Source organism: Pinus tabuliformis, chromosome 5_1, assembly GCF_031772625.1.
Source record: "Pinus tabuliformis cultivar Carrire ecotype Pingquan chromosome 5_1, CPIR1, whole genome shotgun sequence".
Taxonomy (NCBI): domain Eukaryota; kingdom Viridiplantae; phylum Streptophyta; class Pinopsida; order Pinales; family Pinaceae; genus Pinus; species Pinus tabuliformis.
In genome coordinates, this window is record NC_142305.1 from 916,349,245 (window position 1) to 916,372,338 (window position 23,094).

Genomic DNA, 23,094 nt, shown 5'->3' on the forward strand with positions numbered 1-23,094 from the left:
CTATCAGTTTCCTTGGTAACAAGGTCAATTGTGAGGAGCTTTCTAGTGTCCTGATTTTGGGCAAGCAAACATACAAACAACCCCACAAATTCAAACCCTTTTTCTTCTTGGCAGACCTAAGCCCTTTTCCCTGACAAGAATAGTTTTCCACATATGGTTATACATTGGGGATATTAATCGCTGTGTTCCACTATTATCAACAAGATATAATCTAAATTCCCCCAGACTTCCTACAAGGGGCTCCTGGCACCCTTCATATCATAACGAATAGATCCATGAACATTTCCATAATTTAAAGCATACTAGCCGTAAATCTTGCATTGAGTTGGAAGTAGAAAATGTTATTTTACCAATCAAGAATCGCTTGATTTTATGTATCTTTCCATGCATAATGCTCTATAGAATATCTTTTTAGATGGTGTCTCCATGAACTCTTGTGGCCATAACTGATATCATGTTGGCATGTTGGCATGTTGGCATTGAGAATTTTTTTATTAAGTGGAGTTTAGTATGGGTATTGCATGGACAAGCCTCAAGGACGGAACAAAGGTCATCAACTTGAAAAACTCTCATTTTGATAGATCCTTGTGCAAAATTGAATAAAAGATGAATATAAAATATATAAGGCCCAATAGAGCTAGGTTGAGAAAGTTCAAATGGTTTTGCCAAGTGGTTAATAGGTATAACTATCCCAAAGCCATCCAGCCATTGATCCAACCTTCCCAGAATGATCAAGGCCACTCATCTACCTCAACAAATTTGTAAAAGAAGAAAGCTTCACAATTCAAAGGATTCCCAATTCTTCCACCAAAATGCAGCCAAATTTCTGAGGTATTCTTTCAAGTGTGTTCAAGGATGTCAAGGCAGAACTCTACAAATTGATGGCAGGGTGAAGGGACTTGATCATACTTAAAGCCAACGATTTATTTAAACCTGACTCTAGCTCACTCTCCTTCATACATGTGTATATCATATTTTTGAAGAGTATTGTATCAGAACTCGTCAAGCAATCAAAATCCTTTCGTTGGTCCAACCCTTGTCACATTGTTTCACATATCATTTTGGTTTCTTTTCTTATATTTCACTCGCATTTACAATTTATTGTTTGTATATATTTTCTATTTTACTTACATGTACAATTTTGGGTTTATTTTTTTGTACATATGGATTTTAATAAATAGCCCAAATGTATAAAATTATGACTACGCTCATTCTAAAAATTCATTAAAAAACAAAAAACTTAAATGTACATTTCGTGCTTTTATATATATAAGCATAGTTTTTTTTTTTTTTTTTGTGTTTTGCTCTCTCTCTTTTTTTTTTTTTTTAATTCAGGTGTATAGTTATATATTTTTTTTAATTCAGGTGTATAGTTATATAAATCACTTATTTTATTTATTTAAACTAACCTTTGCATATAATTTGTTTATATTTTAATTTAATTTAATTTTATTGATTATAATATTTCTTTTGTTTAATTGTTGTTTAAACTTTTATTCATTACAATTTAACTTTGTATTCTTGTGTATTTGATTAATATTTTATTTTAGTTTTACAAATATGAAGAATAAAAAAAAAACAATTAAATTATGCAAGAATAAACTTAGCATCTATAATAATACTCTCACTTATCAATTTTGGCGATTTGGTGATTTAAATATTTTTCCTTAAAGAGGAGAGGGTTATATTTAATGTTTCTTGCATAAAGAAATAGTGTAATTTATTTTTCTGTGGTGTTTAGGGTTAGCTAGTTAGTTGTTTTCTTGTTTTGTTTTTCTCTTTTGTCAGAGTTGAATGTTGTAAGATTGTTCCTTGTAAGCAATGAATTCTTTGACGTAGATGGGAGGATTGAGTTATGTCATTCTTGATGTGGATTTAGTCCTACTTGTGTAGCTTTAAACCTTGATCAAGTGCTCTTATTTATTCTCACTAGTCGTTGAGAGGTTCAAGGTGTTGATGCTGGAGGGACATAATTTTGAACATCAACATACCTTTTCCTTTGTACTTGCATATTTCCATACTAGAGAAAAGAGATTAAAACAACCCCACATTCTAGTTGGGTTTTCTCCCATAAGGGTTTCCGAGGGAATAAATTGTATTCATTATGGATGGTGTGTATTTTTATTTCTATTCTATATTTCTTTTGTTTCAACTAATTTACTCATTTAAACATAAAAACAATAAATAAAAAAATTTGAAATCTAAATGGAATTAAAATTTATAGTAGATATTCCAATATTCTTCCATATCTTTTGTGATGAACTGTTTGGATGCAATATCCATGGAAATTTACAAATCATATTGATATCAAACCAAGTTTCTTTGGGGTAGTCATGGGAAGTTGTAGGGTATCTAGAAATCAATTTAGCAAGAAAGTTGCAAAACCATTAGCTTTGACCAATGAATCTATTCACATTAATCCTCAAGATCCGATAGAAGGGAGATTTGCAAGGTTAGAATTGCAATTCAGTGACATCAATCACAATATCAACCTTCTCATTCCATCCTAGCAGGCAAGCTTGGACCATTCAAAGAAGATGGAGGCTCTAACTCAAAGGTCAAATTGAAGGGGAAATTGGGAGATCATGAAGACCCAAGAAAGTAGTCAAGGAAAGAGCTTGAGAAAGAATGGTCAAGTTTGAGTGCCATTAGGCATTCACAATCCCTATTTAAAATGTAATTAACAGTAGACATAAATCCATACCAGGGTGAGATCAATGCATTGAAACTAAATCATTCGTTGTAGAAATTATAAGTTTATTTTAACATTCACCATATAGATGAAGAAGAAAAAGATATCATTTTCTAGATTGACGTTAGAGGGCCATGCTCTAACTTGGTGGGAAAGTTATATAGAAACACTTAGGCAAGATGGTGATCGACTAATGACTAGGTGGGAGGAATTGAAAACCATAAGTAAGACCCAATTTTACCCTATTGGGTATGTGGAGTACTAATGGATCCAATAAAACTAGTTTAGGTAAAGGCAAGGGAAGGGTATACATAAGGATGCCACTTAGTTCAAAAACATGGCCATCATGCTAGTTATCTCCCCCAACAACTTAGATGTACTCCTCAAGTATCTAAGGGTATATATAGCCATATACAAAAGCAAGTGATGCTTTTAAATCCAAGGAAAATGGGTGAGGCATGTGTATATGCATAATATCTAGAAAACATAGGCCAAAAGAAAGGGTAGCCAAGTGGTTTGAGGCATAAAGAGCACCAAAAAGCTTCCAAGGATGGGAAGAAAAAGTGGAAAAGGGGAAAGGATAAGAAAACAACAACCACTACACATTAGAGAAAGGATCCTATCAACCATTATAACCATTGCAAAATTAAGGTCACACTAAGGAAACGTTTTGGAAACTACATTCATAGATAATCACAGAGAACCACAAGAAGGATACAAATAAAAAGAATATTTTGGCGTCATATTCAAGCAATCAGGTTGAATTTTTTTTCAATGTGGATGAGAATATTTTCTACACATTAGTGCAAAAGGAGGTGAAATTGAGTAGCCCTCATCAATGAGAAGAGAAGGAGATGAACAAACTCTTCCACATTAAGATCCAAGTCAAGAATACCAAGATAGATGCTTTGATCAACTTAGGTTCACAAGCTAATCTCATAGCAATGGACCTGGTTAGATAACTTGGATTAGAGGTTCATGACCATCCTAATCCATATCCATTGGGAAGGGTAAACAAGGATCTAGAGATCAAGGTAATAAAATAATGCAAGATAATTTTTTTTATAAGTGCTAATTATATTAATGAAGTGGAGTTGGATGTAGTACCAATTGATGTATTTTTAGTCATGATTGGGAGTCACTACATGTATATAAGGGATGTAATCCTCATGTGAAGAGTCAACTAGTGCCACAACATCAAGGATGGGAATTCCTTCATCGTCAATTCATAAAAAGGCAAGTCAAATATTTCACTAATAAGTGCCAATGAAGCTAAGAAGTTGATTACTTACAACCTGATTTTTTTTTCTTAAGAGAAAATAAATTTCATGATGAGTCAATAACAACTGAGGAATATTTAGAAGGGTGTACCAAAGAAAAAAATATCAACTAGAACGGTTGTTATAGGCATGCAAAGGAGTTTTCAAGGAGCCTAAAGGGATATACCCAAGAGGGAAATGGAGCAAGAAATCGAATTATTTCCTAAATCTCAATTGTTGAATATTGGGCTACATAGTAAATCCATTTTGGAAGCACATGAAGTGAAGAATTACTTGCACTAACTGTTGGAGTAAGGTGTGATTTGGCTAAGAACCTCACTGTATGGGTCACCCATCATAATTGTAAAAAATGATGAGACTTAGTGAATGTGCATCAATTATTTAACATTAAACAAGATTATTCTTAAAAACTATTACCATTTTCCTAGGATTATTAATCTACTGGATCAGGTGTATCACACAAAATACTTGACCAAGATAGCTTTTAAATTAGGATACTGTTGAGCTCTGAAACTACATCTCTTCTACACACTTTTCTAGACTTTTTCCCCTCACCAGTGCCTCACAAGCTATCAAAAATCATTACATATTGATTCTGAGAGTACATTTAAGTGGTTTTCTAACTATGTTTTTGTGTTTGCTATTTGAGTTAGATTTTGTTCATCAGCTGCAGAATGCAGCCACTTTCTGCAGTTGACTTGAGATTCCGCAGCTGTTTTTGTTAATCTCTAGGTTACAGGTGTCAGCAAGAAAAACAAGGCACGTGGGCAGGTCAGGAATGATCTGGACATGGACTAGGTCCTATTGGTTTAGCTAGATTCGTAGAGGAAAGCCGTGGTCAAACGGTGGTCAAACAAGGAGTCCTACGACAAACAGGTCTTTGCTTCAACACGTAAAAGGGTCTGAGACCATTCCTAGATCTGTGGATTCATTTTGACAGCTGTAGACTGCCTCCACGACGCAAATCCAACAACCACCTTTTGGTAGATTGAATGATCATGGAAACCAACACGCTAAGCTCACGGATGCTGTCTTTTTACGTGTCTTCTGCTGAAGGAGTTCCATAGGAAAAAAAGTTATGTAGTTTCCGTTATAAATAACATGTTTACAAACACATGTAGCTAGTTTTTGTTGATGTAATTTTGCTGTTAAGTTTATGTACTGTGCCGTGACACTGGTCCTGCTGTGGTAACGAGAGGATCCTTCCTCTGTTCTGCAATACAATAAAACTTTGTTTTATATGACTGTTTGAGCATAATCTCGATTTGACGACGTGTTAACCAAGGCCTTGTAGAGGGCCCCTGCTGGCTAAGGTTTCGTCCTTTTATTTCTGTAAAGTTTTCATGTGCTGTTGTTTTATTTCCATTATAGATATTTCGTAGTCTGTGCACTTGTGTATATTTCACATTTCAGTTATAGTGTTAATGTTTCATTCCTGTACATGATTTTCCAAGCATTGTATATTTGTGCTAACACTGATCAATGTGTTTCAGGTTAGGATAGGCCCGGGCATTTTCATACAATTTTTGCAGTAAATATTGACATGAGATTGCCCTCTCTTCTGACTTTTCTTTTCTTATCTTTCAATTTCAGTTATGCTTTGATTTCAGTCTTATTCATTTTCTGTTGACAATTGGTTTAAATATCAAATTCTTCATGTCATTTAACGTTATCTCTTGAGCCATGGCTTAACCCTGAAAAGCTACTTGGCAAGCTATCAGATTTTGAGTGAAGTGATTTGATTCTTCATGTTATTGACGTTATCTCCAGAGCCATGGCTTAACCCGGAAAAGCTACTTGGCGAGCTATCGGACTATAAGTGAAGAGACTTGATTTTATTTTTATTTGCAAGTAGATAATTTAGATATCAATTCCTCATGTTATTGGCATTATCTCTAGAGCCATGGCTTAACCCCGAAAAGCTACTTGGCGAGCTATCAGACTATAAATGAAGTGAATTGGTTTTACTTTTATTAGTTTGCAGTTTTTGATTTGTTTGAGTGCAATAGCTTAACTTTTATTTCTGTATTTAGATGAGCAGCAGAGATAGAGATTTCATGATCAGTAGTTCATCATTTGTTTGATTCAAATAGCTACACATTTACATTCTTGTTTAGCTGCACATTTACATTCTTGTTCAAGTATTAATTTCATCACTAGAATGTTTTGAGATCCTCTGAAGTGTTAAGTTCTGGAAGTGATCATAAAGGACATAATTGCCTTCAAATCTATACACAAACTTTCCTTCTAAAGTATTCTTAAAACTTAGGAATAGGATTTCCATTTGCATTAGGAGACAAACCAAGATAAAACCCCCAAAAACAAAATAAAATTGAAAACAATAAAAAGTAAGAAAGAGGTTGCCTTGCACATATAGTGCACCACACTTCATCAGTTTACGACTCCCGGATTGATAATTAATGTAGCAATTTAGGACATACTAAATTGACTAAACATTTTGGCGTCGTTTCCAGGGAAGTGTAACTAGGTAGCCGATCTCTTACAAAAAAAAAGAAGGGAAAAATTGATAACTTCTTGAAGTATGCTCTCCTCTTGCACCTAGTGTGATCTGGAGGATCAGAAAAGAGAGTTATTAGTTCAATAATTTCTTGATTATGCTCTCTTCTTGCACCTAGTGTGACCTGGAAGATCAGAAAGAGAATTATTAGCCCGACTTAAAAATAAAATAAAAAATAAAAAAAATGACATGCATAGAGCAAGAGATTCTAGGGGAAGGTTTATAGCTAGGGCCAAAAGTTCGATTTTCACAACTCCAGCTACTTCAAGGCATAGACAAGATACACCTCCATCATCTCCGACTCATACTCCCAGCCTTAGGATTCCTGGAATTCAAGGGGCAGCAGCCGAATTAGGAGATTCTCCCACACTATCTACTAAATCTAATCTAGGAGAAGAACCTTTCTTCACTTCTACAGGGGAACATATTGTAATCAAAGAAGTAGAATCACCTGAAGAAGAGGAGGGAGAAACTCTTCCTTGTTCACCATTAATAGAAGAACCGAAAGACTCTGAGGAAACTATCATGACAAAGGAAGTAGTAGATGGATTTGGAGGAGGGGGTAGAGGTAGATGAAGAGGAAATAATGGAGGAGGTAGAGGTAACAATGGGGGAAATAGGGATGGAGATAACTCATTTGGATTCCCTATAGCCAATGAGGAAACTCATACAACAATGAAAAACATTTCACCTTCTGTCCTCCCAAACTTTTATGGGTTGCGAAGTGAGGATCCTGAAACATTTCTATTTGAGTTTGGAGTCTTGTGCCGAACCTATGACTATATGGAAGACTCTCAAAAACTCAAACTGTTTCCTTCAACATTGAAAGGAGCTGCTTTGAAATGGTTCATGGGATTAGTCACTCAATCTATTAGGACTTGGAATGATATGAAACAAACATTTTTGGATAGATACCTGGACTATTGTATGCCCACCAATCATAAGGATGAGGTATTCAAGATGATGCAAAGAGAAGATGAAAACTTGGAGGATTTACTTGAAAGATTTCAATACAACTTAAAAAGAGCACAAATGAGTAATTTAGATGAGGAAACCTTGAAAGCCCTTCTATTGAAAGCCATTAGAGATGAATGGATAGATATCTTAAACATGATGGGGAAGGGAGACATTTCTCAACTTCCACTTCGTGACATAGCAAAACTATGTGTCCATCTCTCAAGGGGAAAATCTAAAACTGGAAAAGGGCCGAGAGATCCTTCTCTTATTAGAGCAAACAAATATGCAACTGGATCAGTAAGTAGAGCAGAGATTAGCAATATGCTTGATGAGTTCAAAACTGATATTCTAGGGAGCCTTAGTGAACAATTGGACACCCTTAAAATACAAAACAAGCAAAAAGCAGAAGTTGATGCCTTGGCCATCTTTTGTCCAAAATGTAGAAAGAAACATGCTCTAAGGGGATGTCCCTTGAATGCAAAAGTTGTAGAAACATGTATGATTTTCTCATAAAGTCATGAGACCAAGGATTTTCCTTCAATCCCTGGGCTCAAAGTTGTCTTTCAGGAAGATCCAAATTTAGTAGAGTCCCTTTGTTTTGTTTCAAGAAGACCATGGCAAGGGAAACAAAATCAAGGATTTAACAATCCTATGAACTTTCAGCTCCCGCCAAATTGGAATTATTGGCAACAACCTTGGCCCCAATCTCAAAATCCATACCAATCATGGGCACAAGGGATGCAAAATCCTTATGGGAGATTTGCTCAATTTTATCAATATCCTCCATCTTTTCCAAATCAACAAAATCCACCAATTCCAAATCAAAACCCACAACTTTCATTGCCATTCCCACAACAACAACCTTCTCAACAAAATCCAAATTCTCAACTCTTGCTTCCATTTCAACAAAAGACAAATCAACTACCAGCCCAGCCATTGCCAAATCCCAACAACAAAAATCCTCAGAATTCTTACATGGTAGAAGGACAACAATTTCCTACCTATATGATTGTTCCTCTTAATGATGTTCAACTCAGATCTAGTAGAGTTTTAGAAAAACCTTCTATAGATATTCAAGAGCAAGATACCTCTGAGGAGGATTCTCTTAGAGTCAATAAGGGTTCTGAGGAAGCATCTCTTCAAAACCCAATCATTCAAAAAGAAAAAGAAAAAGAGTCAACCCCCACAACTCCTATAGTTGAGCAACCTGCATCTTCATCCACGCCTCCTTTCCCTGAAAGATTACAAATTGACAAAGGGGTGGAAAAACAAATCTTGCTACTTGACTATGATTTTCTAGATGAATTTAAGAATGTCTGTATCAAGATTCCCTTGCTACAAGCCATTCGAGAGATTCCTATTCTAGTGAAAACAATAAAGGAGTTGAGTCTTAAAAGACAAGGAAGGAAACCAAGGGATACAAGAAGAATCCACCTGGTAGGAAAAATTGCAGATATCATGATGGGAAAAATTACCATGTAGAAGTATGTAGATCTAGGTAGCCCAATTGTCAAGACACATATAAATGGGATAGAAATTCCAAACACTTTTATTGACTTAGGGGCTGCTATCAAAATTATGAGTAGACAGACTATGGAACAGCTTAAACTTCCTAATCTTCTTTTTACACCCACCTTACTGCAACTTGCAAATAGATCAATAATCAAACCATATGGTGTACTAGAAGATATTTTAGTCTCCTTAGATTCTTGGGAATATCCAGTAGACTTCATGATTTTGACTCCCAAGAGTAATTTAGGAGGACATCCACTCATCTTAGGAAGACCTTGGCTAGCCACAACTGATGCTTTCATTAGTTGTAGATCTGGAGATATCTACATTTTTTATGGTAGTTCGACAAAGAAATTCAATTTGTATCCTCTATCAAAGGCAATTACAGAAGTAGGAGACAATGAATGGGTTGATGATGAAGATATTATACAACTTGTCTTTACTGTCTCTAAAATTAGTGAAGATAGTCAAATTTTGAACACATTAGAAAATTTTGAAACATATTCAGAATATGACCACACACAATTTCAGTTAGATTCTGATATTGAATATCTATCATCAAGACAAATGTCTCTTTACTCTAAGGAAGAGTTTGGTAGCTTTACCATTGAGATTTTTCCAGGAAAAACACTGAATATCAACAAAAATTTGGAAAAGTCACAACAGGAAGAGCTAACCAAGATCTTGCAATAACATTCTACTGCATTTGCATGGGAGTATACTGATATGAAAGGTATTGACCCTAAGACTTGCATCCATCATATCTATATCGAGGAAAACAGTAGACCAATCAGAGAACCTCAGAGAAGGATGAATCCAAATCTTAGGGAGATAGTGAAAGAAGAGCTCCAAAAACTACTCAATGTAAATTTCATTTACCCAATTTCAGATAGCTGATGGGTTTCTCCTTTGGTTATAATACCCAAAAAGAATGGTAAATGGAGGGTATGCATTGATTACAGGGAATTGAATAAAGCAACTTTGAAGGATCACTTTCCCTTTCCCTTTATCGATCAAGTATTAGATACATTAGCAGGAAAAAAGTATTTTTCATTTTTGGATGGTTTTAGTGGTTATAATCAAATTCAAGTAGCACCTGAAGATCAGGATAAGACCACATTTACCTGTCCTTGGGGAACTTTTTCTTATAGAGTGCTTCCTTTTGGATTATGTAATGCACCCGCAACATTACAAAGAGTAGTACTAGGAATTTTTTCTGATCTAATCCATGATTGTGTAGAGGTTTATATGGATGATTTTATAGTTTATGGTGATTCGTTTGAAGAGGCATTAGAAAATTTGGAAAAAGTCCTTATAAGATGTAAAGAAACAAACCTTTCACTAAGCCATGAAAAATGCTTTATGATGTTTACTGAAGGTATTGTTTTAGGACATCATATTTCAGGGGATGGGATTAAAGTTGATAGATCAAAAGTTGAAGTCATCTCCAAGTTACCTATTCCAAATTGTCAAAAAGATGTTAGAAGTTTTCTGGGATTTACTGGATATTATAGAAGATTTATAGAAAACTTCACTAAAATAGCATCTCCACTCTTCAAACTGCTTACAAAAGACTGTGAATTCAAATGGGGTCCTGATTGCCAATCAGCATTTGAAACTTTGAAAACAAGAATATCTGAAGCGCTTATCTTGAGAGGACCAAATTGGAAACTCCCTTTCCATATTTCTACAGATGCTTCAGATACAGCTCTAGGGGCTGTATTGGGACAGAAAGATTTAGTTCCTTATGCCATTTACTATACCAGTAAAAATTTAACTCCTACTGAGTTGAACTATACTATGACTGAAAAAGAGTTCTTAGCTATTGTTCATGCAATCAATAAGTTTAGACATTATATAACAGGCTATGAAACTTTTATTCATACTGATCATTCTGCAATTAGATATCTAATGAAAAAACCCATTACTAATGGCAGAGTTACAAGGTGGCTCCTACTTTTACAGGAATTCAATATTACTGTGTTAGATAGACCAGGGAAACAAAACACAGTAGCTGATTTCTTGTCTAGGATTCAGAATACTAAAGAAGATTCTCCTGTAGAGGACAATTTTCCTGATGAATATTTATTTGCAGTAACTACTAAGACTCCTCAGTATGCAGATATAGCTAACTATTTGGTTACAGGGAAACTACCTCCACATTTATTTCCTGGTGAAAGAAGAAAGATTATTCAGGAGAGTTCAAAATATTCATGGATTTCTAACGAATTGTTTAAAACAGGGCCAGATCTTGTGATCAGAAGATGTGTTAGAGAAGATGAGATGCCTGATATTCTCAAAGCATGTCATGATGAACCATGCGGCGGACACTTTGCTGACAAAAGGAAAGCCTATAAAATTCTCTCTTTAGGATATTATTGGCCATCCCTCTTCAAAGATGCAAAACGATATGTCAGAAGATGTGACAGTTGCCAAAGAGTAGGGAAACCTACCCTCTCAAATGAAATGCCATTACATCCACAAGTACTCATCGAACCCTTTTGAAAAATGGGCTTTAGATTTCATTGGACCTATTAACCCACCATCTAAACAAAGAAAGTATATATTGGTATGTATTGATTATGTCACTAAATGGGTAGAAGCCAAATCATTATTTTCTGCTACCGAGCATTCAGTTGTTAGTTTTCTTTATGAGGATATTTTTACTCGCTTTGGTGTTCCAAGATAAATTGTGACAGATCAGGGAGGTCAATTAACATCAAAACTGGTGGAGAAGCTGATGGAAGAGTACAAGGTCAAGCACATAAAATCTACTCCTTAACATCCGCAAGCAAATGGTCAAGTGGAGTCTACAAACAAAGTTCTTGAAGGCATCATTACCAAGACTGTTCATCTACATAGAAGAGATTGGGCAGAAAGGCTTCCTGAAGCCTTATGGGCCTACAGAACTACATGGAGGAATACAATAGGACATTCTCCCTATGAACTTGTTTATGGGAAATAAGTTCTACTCCCCATTGAGTTCCAAGTTAGAACCTTCAAGACGGCAGTTCAATTGGGAATGGATCTATTAGAAGCCCAAAAGCATAGAATGGAGTAGTTGAATGAGCTAGATGAGATTAGACAAGAAGAAATCCTAAGAACTGATCTAGTTCAATATCAAAGAGCTAAGTGGCATGAAAAATACATCAAGGAGAAAAAGTTTCAAGAAGGAGATTGGGCATTGCTATTTGATTACAAGTCTAAAGATTTCAAAGGTAAATTTCAGATTCATTGGCTTGGGCCATATGAGATTGACAAAGTCTTTAGCAATGGAGCGGTAAGAATCAAAACCATTGATGAACATCAAACTCCTCTTATTGTGAATGGCCACAGATTAAAGATCTATCATAAGCCACTCTCAAAGGAGGAATTTGTCAAAATCTTCAAGATAATTCTGCAATAAGGCTGGTGAAGAAGAATCCTTCTTCTCCACTAGCCTAGTCTTTGTTCTTTTCTGTTTAAAAAAAAAAAAAATATTGTATAAGCCTGAAAACCAATCACTGATTGGCAGTCTTATACATAAAATACAAGGCGAAAATCAGAAACTTTTGATGCCCTATATTTTCCAAAAAAAATCTTTCCTCATTTTATTCATAGTTTCATGTCATTTCACTTCATTTCACTTCACTCCATTTCATTTCATCATCTCATTCCACCAATAAAATTCATTTCATGACCAGTTTTCATATATCATTCACTCAGTCATCATTCATTTCCATCCATCTCCATTCAGTCATATGTTCACTGTGTCAGTTTCCGCAGCTAAAAACTGATTCCGCAGCTAGTTGATTGATTCTGCAGCTAACACTCTGTTATTCAGCACTGACAGTCAGATGTTAGCCAAATAATGATGAGAACCAAATGCAGGTATGACAAAGGAAAATATTTTGAAGATATAAAGCACCTAAAGCACCAACAGGAAGCAGCTAATCAAAGGTTAATGGATGAAAGTGGCAAAAATTCCAAGGTATGAGCAAGATTCATTTCAAATAGCATTTTAAAGCACATTCTATATAGTTATGAAACCACGGCTCCATTATGTGTAATGATTAGCATTGATAGCTTCCATAACTGCTCCATGAACTTTACATGATTCTTCCACGAACCTTGCATTAATTTTTAACGGCCTCATGATCTGCTTCCGAATTTAACTCGTGTTTATTTGTACGTTGGCATTCCACCTGCTGAACTGGGTAATTATGAGGATGTAATCTATTTGATAATGGCTTCTCCCTGCCGCACAAATCTGCAGTCCTTTTGAGAACATGCTCACACCTATTCCACAGCCTTCTATCTCAAAAGCGGAGCTCACTCTACTTCTATATTATCCCATTGAAGTTGCGTTGTCATTTCTGGCTTGTTTACATCCCCATGAACTCATTCACATTACCTGTCTCTGCTCTTTCGTTTACGACCACTGGTTTTTCTCCACAAACCTTCTCCATTCCCCACTAACATAGCTGTTTCAGCTCCATCGATCCATTACTCACTCAGACGTATTTTAAGGCAGGAGGAAGGAATGGGTCCTTTGCTAAGAGTAGAACCGGAAGGGCCTAAATTCATGGAGGGGTATCTACAATTGAAAAGCATACTAAGGAAGGCACGATGGCTACAGTTCATCCAGAAATTCAAAGGTTACAATAAAGAAGTTACGAAGACATTTGTGAGGTCTTTTAATGGCGTGGAAGATGAGGTTGAAGATCTTAAAATTTTCAGTTACAGAGGCATCTATTGCTGTAACAACGGAACTCCCACAGGAGGGGGAACGGTGGTTCAAAAACAAAAGCTTTGATGAGAGGGCTTGGAGGGTTATCCTACGCAATCCAGGTATGGATATAACCATTTTCAAACATGGAATCCCTGTCTCTGCTTTAGAGGAAAAGTGGACTAGTATATTATTGATAATCCAGAAGTTTATTACATGTGAAGGACGGTTTGGGTCCATGCATATGTACCACACCCGGTTGCTAATGAATTTTCTAGAAAATCAAACCATCAATTTGCCTTACTTTTTATTGAATAGTCTGAAAAAGATGTCCATAACTGTACAAAAGAATCTGGAGGACATAGAACCCCACCTATACCATCATGACCTTGTAAAAATTTTGATTGAAAAACAATTGAAGGAAAAGAAGGACAACTGGGAACAGTTTTTGGTTAGAAACTTCTTTCAAGATCCACCTAAAACACCCAAGAGTAGCTCAGCAAGGAAAAGTAGTAGAAGGAAAACAAGTGTGAAAATTCAGGACACTCCTACTAAAGAAACTAATAAGGAAGAGAAGCTGTCTAAAAGTAAGAAGGAAGAACTGAGGTTAGGAAGCAAAGAAAATCAAAGGGGAAAATCAATATTGGAGCTATCTATCAAACCCCAAAACCTTCACCAAATACTTTCTGAAAGACTAGTTTACATTCAGGAACAATCAGCTGTAGCAAAGAGGAAAGGGAAAGAAAAATAGAGTGTGGAGAAAGAAGACACTAGCTTACAAAATCTAAGGAGGAGCTCCAGACTTAAAGGAAAACTGAGGAAAGTACAAACTAAAGGGCCCCACTTCATTGATTTAGGAGGGGAAACATCGGAACAGCCTCTAGAAATCCCTCCTGGCCGTAGCCCACACCATACTCCTATTCCTCAACCAAATTTTGAGATCAGTCCTTCTCAACCAGATTTTGGGGACAACCCAAGAAAGACTACACCTGAGATAGATCCAACCCAGCAAGAAATGTATGATTATATTGAGACGTTGGAGAAAACTGGCACAGATCAAGGCACTTCATCTACCCAGCCTAATATAGCCCAGGAAGCTCTAATCCAATCACTAAAACAGAAAGTTTTTGAATTGGAGGTCCTAAATAGACACATCAAAAGAGAAAATGAAACATTGAAAGAACAAAGCAGGTTGGATAAGATTATTCACGACAACACCATGTTTCATCTTGAGCTGTGGCAGAAGAAAAATAGAAAATTGAAGAAAAAGAGCAGGAGGTTGAGCAGAGCTCTCATCAACCTCAAATTCAAGTGCCTAATGAGGAAGCCTAGGATGACAGTGGTCCCAAGAAAGAAGAAAAGAAGGTTGGATGTGTTAGCAGAGGTCTCAGAACACATGAACTGAAGGGAGGATGATCACAGTTTTGGTTGCATGAGGACATGCAACACCTTCACAGTGGGGGTATGTTGAGCTCTGAAACTACATCTCTTCTACACACTTTTCTAGACTTTTTCCCCTGACCAGTGCCTCACAAGCTACCAAAAATCATTATATGTTGATTCTGAGAGTACATTTAAGTGGTTTTCTAACTATGTTTTTGTGTTTGCTATTTGACTTAGATTTTTCTCATCAGCTGTGGAATGCAGCCACTTTCCATAGCTGACTTGACATTCCACAGCTGTTTTTGTTAATCTCTAGGTTGTAGGTGTCAACAAGCAAAACAAGGCACGTGGGCAGGTCAGGAATGATCTGGACATGGACCAGGTCCTATTGGTTTAGCCAGATTCATAGAGGAAAGCCGTGGTCAAATGGTGGTCAAACAAGGAGTCCTAAGGCAAATAGGTCTCTGCTTCAACATGTAAAAGTGTCCGAGACTGTTCCTAGATCCGTGGATTCATTTTGATAGCTGTAGATTGCCTCCACGATGCAAATCCAACAGCCACCTTTTGTTAGATTGAATGATCATGGCAACCAACATGCTAAGCTCACAAATGCTATCTTTTTGCGTGTCTTCTGCTGAAGGAGTTCCATAGGAAAAACAATTATTAAGTTTCCCTTATAAATAACGTGTTTGCTAACACATTTAGCTAGTTTTTGTTGATGTAATTTTGTTGTTAAGTTTATGTACTGTGCCATGACACTGGTCCTGCTGTGGTAACGAGAGGATCCTTCCTCTGTTTTGCAATACATTAAAACTCTGTTTTATATGACCGTGTGAGCATAATCTCGATTTGACAACGTGTTAACCAAGGTCGTGCAGAGGGCCCCTGCTGGATAAGGTTTCGTCCTTTTATTTCTGTAAAGTTTTCATGTGTTGTTGTTTTATTTCCATTGTAGATATTTTGTAGTCTATGCACTTGCGTATATTTCACATTTCAGTTATAGTGTTAATGTTTCATTCCTGTACATGATTTTCCAAGCATTGTATATTTGTGCTAACACTGATCAGTGTGTTTCAGGTTAGGATAGGCCTGGACATTTTCATACAATTTTTGTAGTAAATATTGACATGAGATTGTCCTCTCTACTGATTTTGTTTTTCTTAGCTTTCAATTTCAGTTATGCTTTGGTTTCAGTCTTATTCATTTGCTGTTGACAGTTATTTTAAATATCAAATTATTCATGTCATTTAACGTTATCTCCAGAGCCATGGCTTAACCCCGAAAATCTACTTGGCGAGCTATTGGATTTTGAGTGAAGTGATTTGATTCTTCATGTTATTGACGTTATCTCCAGAGCCATGTCTTAACTCGGAAAAGCTACTTGGCGAGCTATCGGACTATAAGTGAAGAGACTTGATTTTATTTTTATTTGCAAGTAGATAATTTAGATATCAATTCCTCATGTTATTGACGTTATCTCCAGAGCCATGGCTTAACTCTGAAAAGCTACTTGGTGATCTATCAAACTATAAATTAAATGAATTGGTTTTACTTTTATTAGTTTGTAGTTTTTGATTTGTTTGAGTGCAATAGCTTAAATTTTATTTCTGTATTTAGATGAGTAGCAGAGATAGAGATTTCATGATCAATAGTTCATCATTTGTTTGATTCAAATAGCTGCACATTTACATTCTTGTTTAGCTGCACATTTACATTCTTGTTCAAGTATTAATTTCATCACTAGAATGTTTTGAGATCCTCTGAAGTGTTAAGTTCTGGAAGTGATCATAAAGGACATAATTGCCTTAAAATCTATACGCAAACTTTCCTTCTAAAGTATTCTTAAAACTTAGGAATAGGATTTCCATTTGCATTAGGAGACAAACCAAGATAAAATCCCCAAAAACAAAACAAAATTGAAAATAAAAAAAAGTAAGAAAGAGGTTGCCTTGCACATATAGTGCACCACACTTCATCAGTTTATGACTCTCGAATTGATAATTAATGTAGCAATTTAGGACATACTAAATTGACTAAACAGATACCACCAAGTTTGAGTCAAAGAAGAAGACATTTGGAAGACCCCCTTCAAAAGAAAACAAGGTTTGTATGAGTGGTAGGTCATTATATTTGGTTTATAAAATGCACTAGCTACATCTAAGAAAGTAATGAATGATCTATTATGCCCATATGTAGGTTTATTTGTTATAGTTTATTTAGATTATATATTTATTTATAGTTCTACCTAGGAAGATCATCTCTCATATTTTATGTAGATTCTAGAGACCTTGAAGAAGTGTCAAATGATGGAAAACATAAAGAAATGTGAGTTTGCATAGCAATATTTGGTGTATTTTTGGTATGTGATTGATGGAGGGGAGATTAAGATAAATCCCATGAAGATGGAGACCATCATGAAATGGTTGATTCCTACACATGTATTTGAAGTTATTATTTTGGTTGGGGAATAAAAATACCTACATAATTCATAGCTTCATTTTCATAAGTAACTACACCACAAAACACCATAACAATTAATATCAAGAGTGTCTAATTGGGAGGGGGATCAATAGAAGGATTTTGATGAGCTGAAAGTAAAATTGGTCAAGCACTAGTTCTTGCATTACCAAACTTGCAAAATCCCTTTGATGCAGAGATAAATGCAAGTTAGTATGTCATGGGAGTGGTATTGATACAAGGAGGAAGTCTTGTATGTTATCATTCTAAAGTATTTCATGGGTAAGTTCTCACACCGAATCTATGACAAGGAGCCTTGTGCCCTACTACAAGTTGTCAAAAGTGGAAATCTTATTTAATGGGAAAGGATACCATCATCCACATGGATCACCAACCACTATAGTATTTGTAGGCCCAAAGCAAGCTACAATAGACAAAAAAATACAAGTGGATAGGTCTTACAATAGTTTTATTTATTCATCAAGTATAAGACGGGTGGCACCAATAGGTTGGAAAACATGATTTCAAAGCCACACACATAAAAATTTATAGCTTTGGTATATTTGATGCACATGGACACTTTCACCCATGGTACATATAGAGAGGCATATACAAAAGATTAGGAACTCAAGGAGGTGTTTCATCAACTATAGGGACAGAGGTGGGCTAGAGTCATGTAGAATATGGTGACCAAAAAATTGGTTAGAAGATGGTCACAAGAAAATTGACTATCATCTCCAGAATGGGTTACTCTACATGCTAAACAAGATTTTTGTTCCTAAATATGAGTGGGTGGAGCTTATCAAATAGGCTCACACCTCCAAGTTTGTAGAGAATTTTGGTGTTGGGAAGATAATTTCCAACTTACAAAGGCATGCGTACTAGCCTCAAATGCAACAAGATGTAGCATGGTACAATAGAGGATGTATACTTTGTTGTACTGAGAAGCCCAATATTTGGAATCAAGGTCTATTCCATCCCTTTCTTGTACCCACTTGTCCTTCGAAAAGTGTTTCCATAGACTTTATGGGAGGTCTACCAACGACTAGGAAGGGACGTGGCTACCTATTTGTGGTTGTTGATAGGCTAGCAATATGTGCACTTGCATGCCCTATGAAAAGACCATGAAAGGAAAAGAAGTAGCATACTTTTTATTTGAACATGTCTGGGTGCACTTTGGGATGCCAAGGTGCATCATTTCATATAATGACACTAGATTTGTTTGTTCATATTGGACTATATTGTGGGAGACGATGGAAACAAAGTTGAAGAGGTCAATAGAATTTCATCCAAAAAACATATGGATAGACAAAAATATTAAACAAGTCTTTGATTCATCTTTTTTAGGTGTTACTAAATCAAAAGAATTTGAAGACCTAGGATGAAAACTTAATTTATGTAAAACACTCTTATAATAAAGTAGTCCACAATTCTACTGGTAGGTCTCGTTTTTCAAAATACACCTTCATTCCTGGATGTTGTATATGGACAACAAAGAGGATTGATGGGGATATCATAGAAGATACATTAAAAGTAGAAAAAAATATGGAGAAGATTATGTAGATCCATTTGCAAGTATAATATACATTGAAGAAGTCATAAGAAAAATATAGGGCCATGAATTATCAACACATAATAGAGAATTCATTCAAAGTGGGAGACACAATATGATTACGATTGAACAAGGAAATACTATAGGATTCTAGTAAGAAGATCAAGGCTCTATGGTATGCTCCTTTCAAGTCATTGGAAAAAGTTGGAGATAACACCTAGAGACTCAATTTACCCCCATGTATGCACATTTACTCAGTAGTGAATGCGGATATCTCAAAGTGTATGAGCCTTCCATGTTGGATTAGGAGTGGGGACCCCATTCTATAATATTGTGTTTTTTTCCAAAGGTGAGTAGAGAAAATATGAGTGGGAAGATAAAGAGCGTGATAGAGGGGGTTAAATTTATATAGAAATATTACATGCCAAAGGTCTCAATTAACTCAATAGGAAGTACAAAGTACCTCTTCCTTTGTACTTGCATATTTCCATACTAGAGAAAAGAGAGTAGAATATCCTCACCTTTTAGCTAGGTTTTCTCTTGTTAGGGTTTTCTAGGGAAAAATTTGCATTTGTTGTGGATTGTGTGTTTATTTATTTTTATTATATATTTGTTTCATTTTAACTTATTCATTTAAACATAAAAACATTAAATAAAGAATATGGGATCTAAAGGAAATTAACATTCACAGAAAAAATTCCAGTATTTTATTAGATCTATTGTGATGAATTTTTCTAGTTGAGTATCGATGATATCTTACAAATCATGGAACCACCCCAACATGATAGTACATATGTCTAACATGCAACATAGGTCAAACCACAAAGTTAGAACTTAGGTGGAAAATCACATATGTAGTTTTATTGCTAGACAAGGAGTGGTACATGTGCATACCAAATAGATATTATAGGATCCTAACATTTCTAACATATGGTATATCCTTCCTTATGACATGAAATCATTGATGCATCATGCTTTTGGTTCCCTCAACCTCATCCAAAGGTTGGGCATAACATTTAATTTGATTCATCTAGATCATTCTCTAATGATGATGCCTTTGATCCTCCACCTCCTCATTCTCCACCACATTGTCCTACACTAAATTGAATAGCATCCCATCCTCCTCCGCCTTCAACTATTCTTGCACTAGAATAACTAGTATCCCTTCATCCTCCTACACTAGATCGACTAACATCCTCTCATCCTTCTCCACCATACTAACCAACATCCCCTTGTCCTTCTCCAAATGCATCAATAGTTGAACCATCCATTGATCCACGTCCTCCCCATGCATTAATAGTTTTACCATCCATCCATCCACCACCTTCTACTCATCCTCATCCTCATGTGCCAACAACTAGACTATCCATCAATCCACCTCCTCCACCTCTTATGTCAGTAATTGAACCATCCACCAGTCCACCACCTTATCCCGCTCCTCCTCCACATGCATCACCAATTGGACCATCCACTATTCCACCTCCTCCACATGTGTCACCAATAGCACCAAATTCCATTGATCCACTCACTAATCCCCGTCCTCTTATACATATGTTACATCTCCAACACTAGATATTCATGATATTGTATAGGCTATAGTCACATTGGGTGCTATACCTTCTGATGAAGACATATATCATTTATTTTCATCATGTTTATTTGACATAGGTATTGTTTATTTACCTCTTACCTCTGGTACCAGAGACGTTATTACCTCTAGCTTTGGTAGTAGACCTAGATAGTAGTTGTAATCAACATGTATATTAATTTTTGTATATTTAAATTGAGATGTATATGTAACAACCTCGGGTTAAAGTTTCATGCAATAAAGGATACTAAAGGAAAATTAATAAGACCAAGATCATGGGACACGTATTCCAAGATGAATGTTGGGAAAACATGAAATTGGACATCACTTGTGGTTTATTGATGCCTATGGAAATTGGCAAAGGCAAAGAGGAAATAAATGACATTTAATTATGAAATAAAGGAAAATAGGAGGAAAGGAAGGTGAAGAAACACAAATATGCATGCAAGGGAAATTAGAGAGAAAATGAAGAAAAATGAGAGATCAATGATGAAAAGGCATAAGAGAAAAAATTCACATCATTTAGTTAGTTTTGACTTGTATCAGTTTCAAGGAGAGAGAGAGAGAGAGAGAGAGAGAGAGAGAGAGAGAGAGAATGAAAGAAAAGGACTAGCAAAGGAAGGAAAAGGACAAGCAAAGGAAAGCAAGGGAGTGCAAGGAGAAAGTTAGATCAACAACTATAGCAGGATGACCTTGCAGGTAGTAGGTTGCATGTGTAATTTCCTTGCTGAGATGTGAACTCAAGGTACATGCATTTGGTTATTTGGTTCATTTGCTATCATTGGCATGGGGTTTTCCTGGATTAACAGTGGTTTCAGTCTTGCCTTTCCATTTCTGGAGAGCCATGGTGTGATGGGATTCATTATTGATTGAGATTTGGGATTGCCATAAGGTTTTGGAACTGGTTGAGGTAGTGCCAGGAAAATCCCAAAGGTTGGGGGTGGAGATGGTTTTCTCTGGGAATGCCTCGATAGGTGGTTGTAGACAAGAAAATTCCTCTGGGTATAATGAATTAATTCTGAGGCATCCAATCTTGTTTTGGTTTTGTGACCTCAAGATCGGTTTAGGTGAGATCACTGTAGCTTGAGGGTGGAGGTGTTTTAACCTTTGAAGTCCCTATTTTTTTATGTCTTGGTTTATCCCATGAGATCCCATATTCATGCTTGGAATATGGAACATGGGTGATTGGATGAAAGAGAGATTTGGTTCAACCCAATCTATGGATGAGGGGTATGTAGAATTCCTTGACTTGGTTGGATTTTGCATATAATAATATAAGTTATTTCTATATTTTTATTAATGAACACATGAACTGGTTATGATGTGATCTTATGGCTGATTTGTCATGGTTTTATTTTGGTTATATGTTGGTTATATGCTAGGTTCTATGATGTTCTCTAACTATGGCTCTTGTTCATGATTTGATAATTTATTGAATGGTTGATGAATGCATGGGATAACAAGTGTTGTTGTAGCTAGCTTGAGAGGGCATAGATCCTTCTTGGTGATTCTCAGATGAAGTACAAATGTTTAGGATCAAATATGCATTCATGACATGTAGCTGAATCTATGTTCATCATATGTTTAACGAAATTTCTATCATGTATTAGGCATGTCTAGGTCAAGATATTGCTCAAGTTCTAAATGGTTGGCATTGTTATCATTATAGTTACGTTTTTGGAAAGTTATAGGCAATTATGGGAAGTGGTCTGGATGCTAGCCTAAAAAAGTGGCATAGATATTGCAACCACATGCACATAACTAGGAATTTTGGGTCATAACCGCATGTAGGCATGCTTATGGGTGCGGTTGGAGCCTCATAACTGCATGCACAATGTGTTAATGGTGTGGTTGGGGTGTTAGGCTTGTAAAATATAAGTTCTAGCTCAGGATTTGATCACCAGAGGTTGTGGTCTAACTTATGGGTGATCTAGTGCTCCTGAGAGGTATCAGAATGTTTTTGGTTTATTGGTCTGACTTCCATAACTAGAATTTGGAGGTAGGGTCATATAATAGCGACACTCGGCTCATGTTTAGCCTGGAGAGCTGGTAAAAGTGGGTAAGTGTGGAAAGGGGTGGTTACATTATATATGGCATGTTTATTGATTTTGATGATATCCATATTTGACAGGTATATTCATATGTATATTGCTCATTTATATTATTTTTTTCATACCATGTTGATATTGTTGTTGTCTAGTTTATAAAATACAATATGAGAAGGCTAATGATTAATACTTTTAATGATTTCTCTATTTGTAAATTAAATTTGTGATGTCTCATGTTAGAGTTTTCATATAATGTTCAATTCCTCTTCAAAATGAGTTGTTTGCTATAAAAAAGATACAATATGCAGATTCAACATGATTACAAACTTGATTAAATGATTCAATCAATGATTGTAGATTTTTTTTTTTAATTTTTGAAATCAAAATATTCGTTTAAAT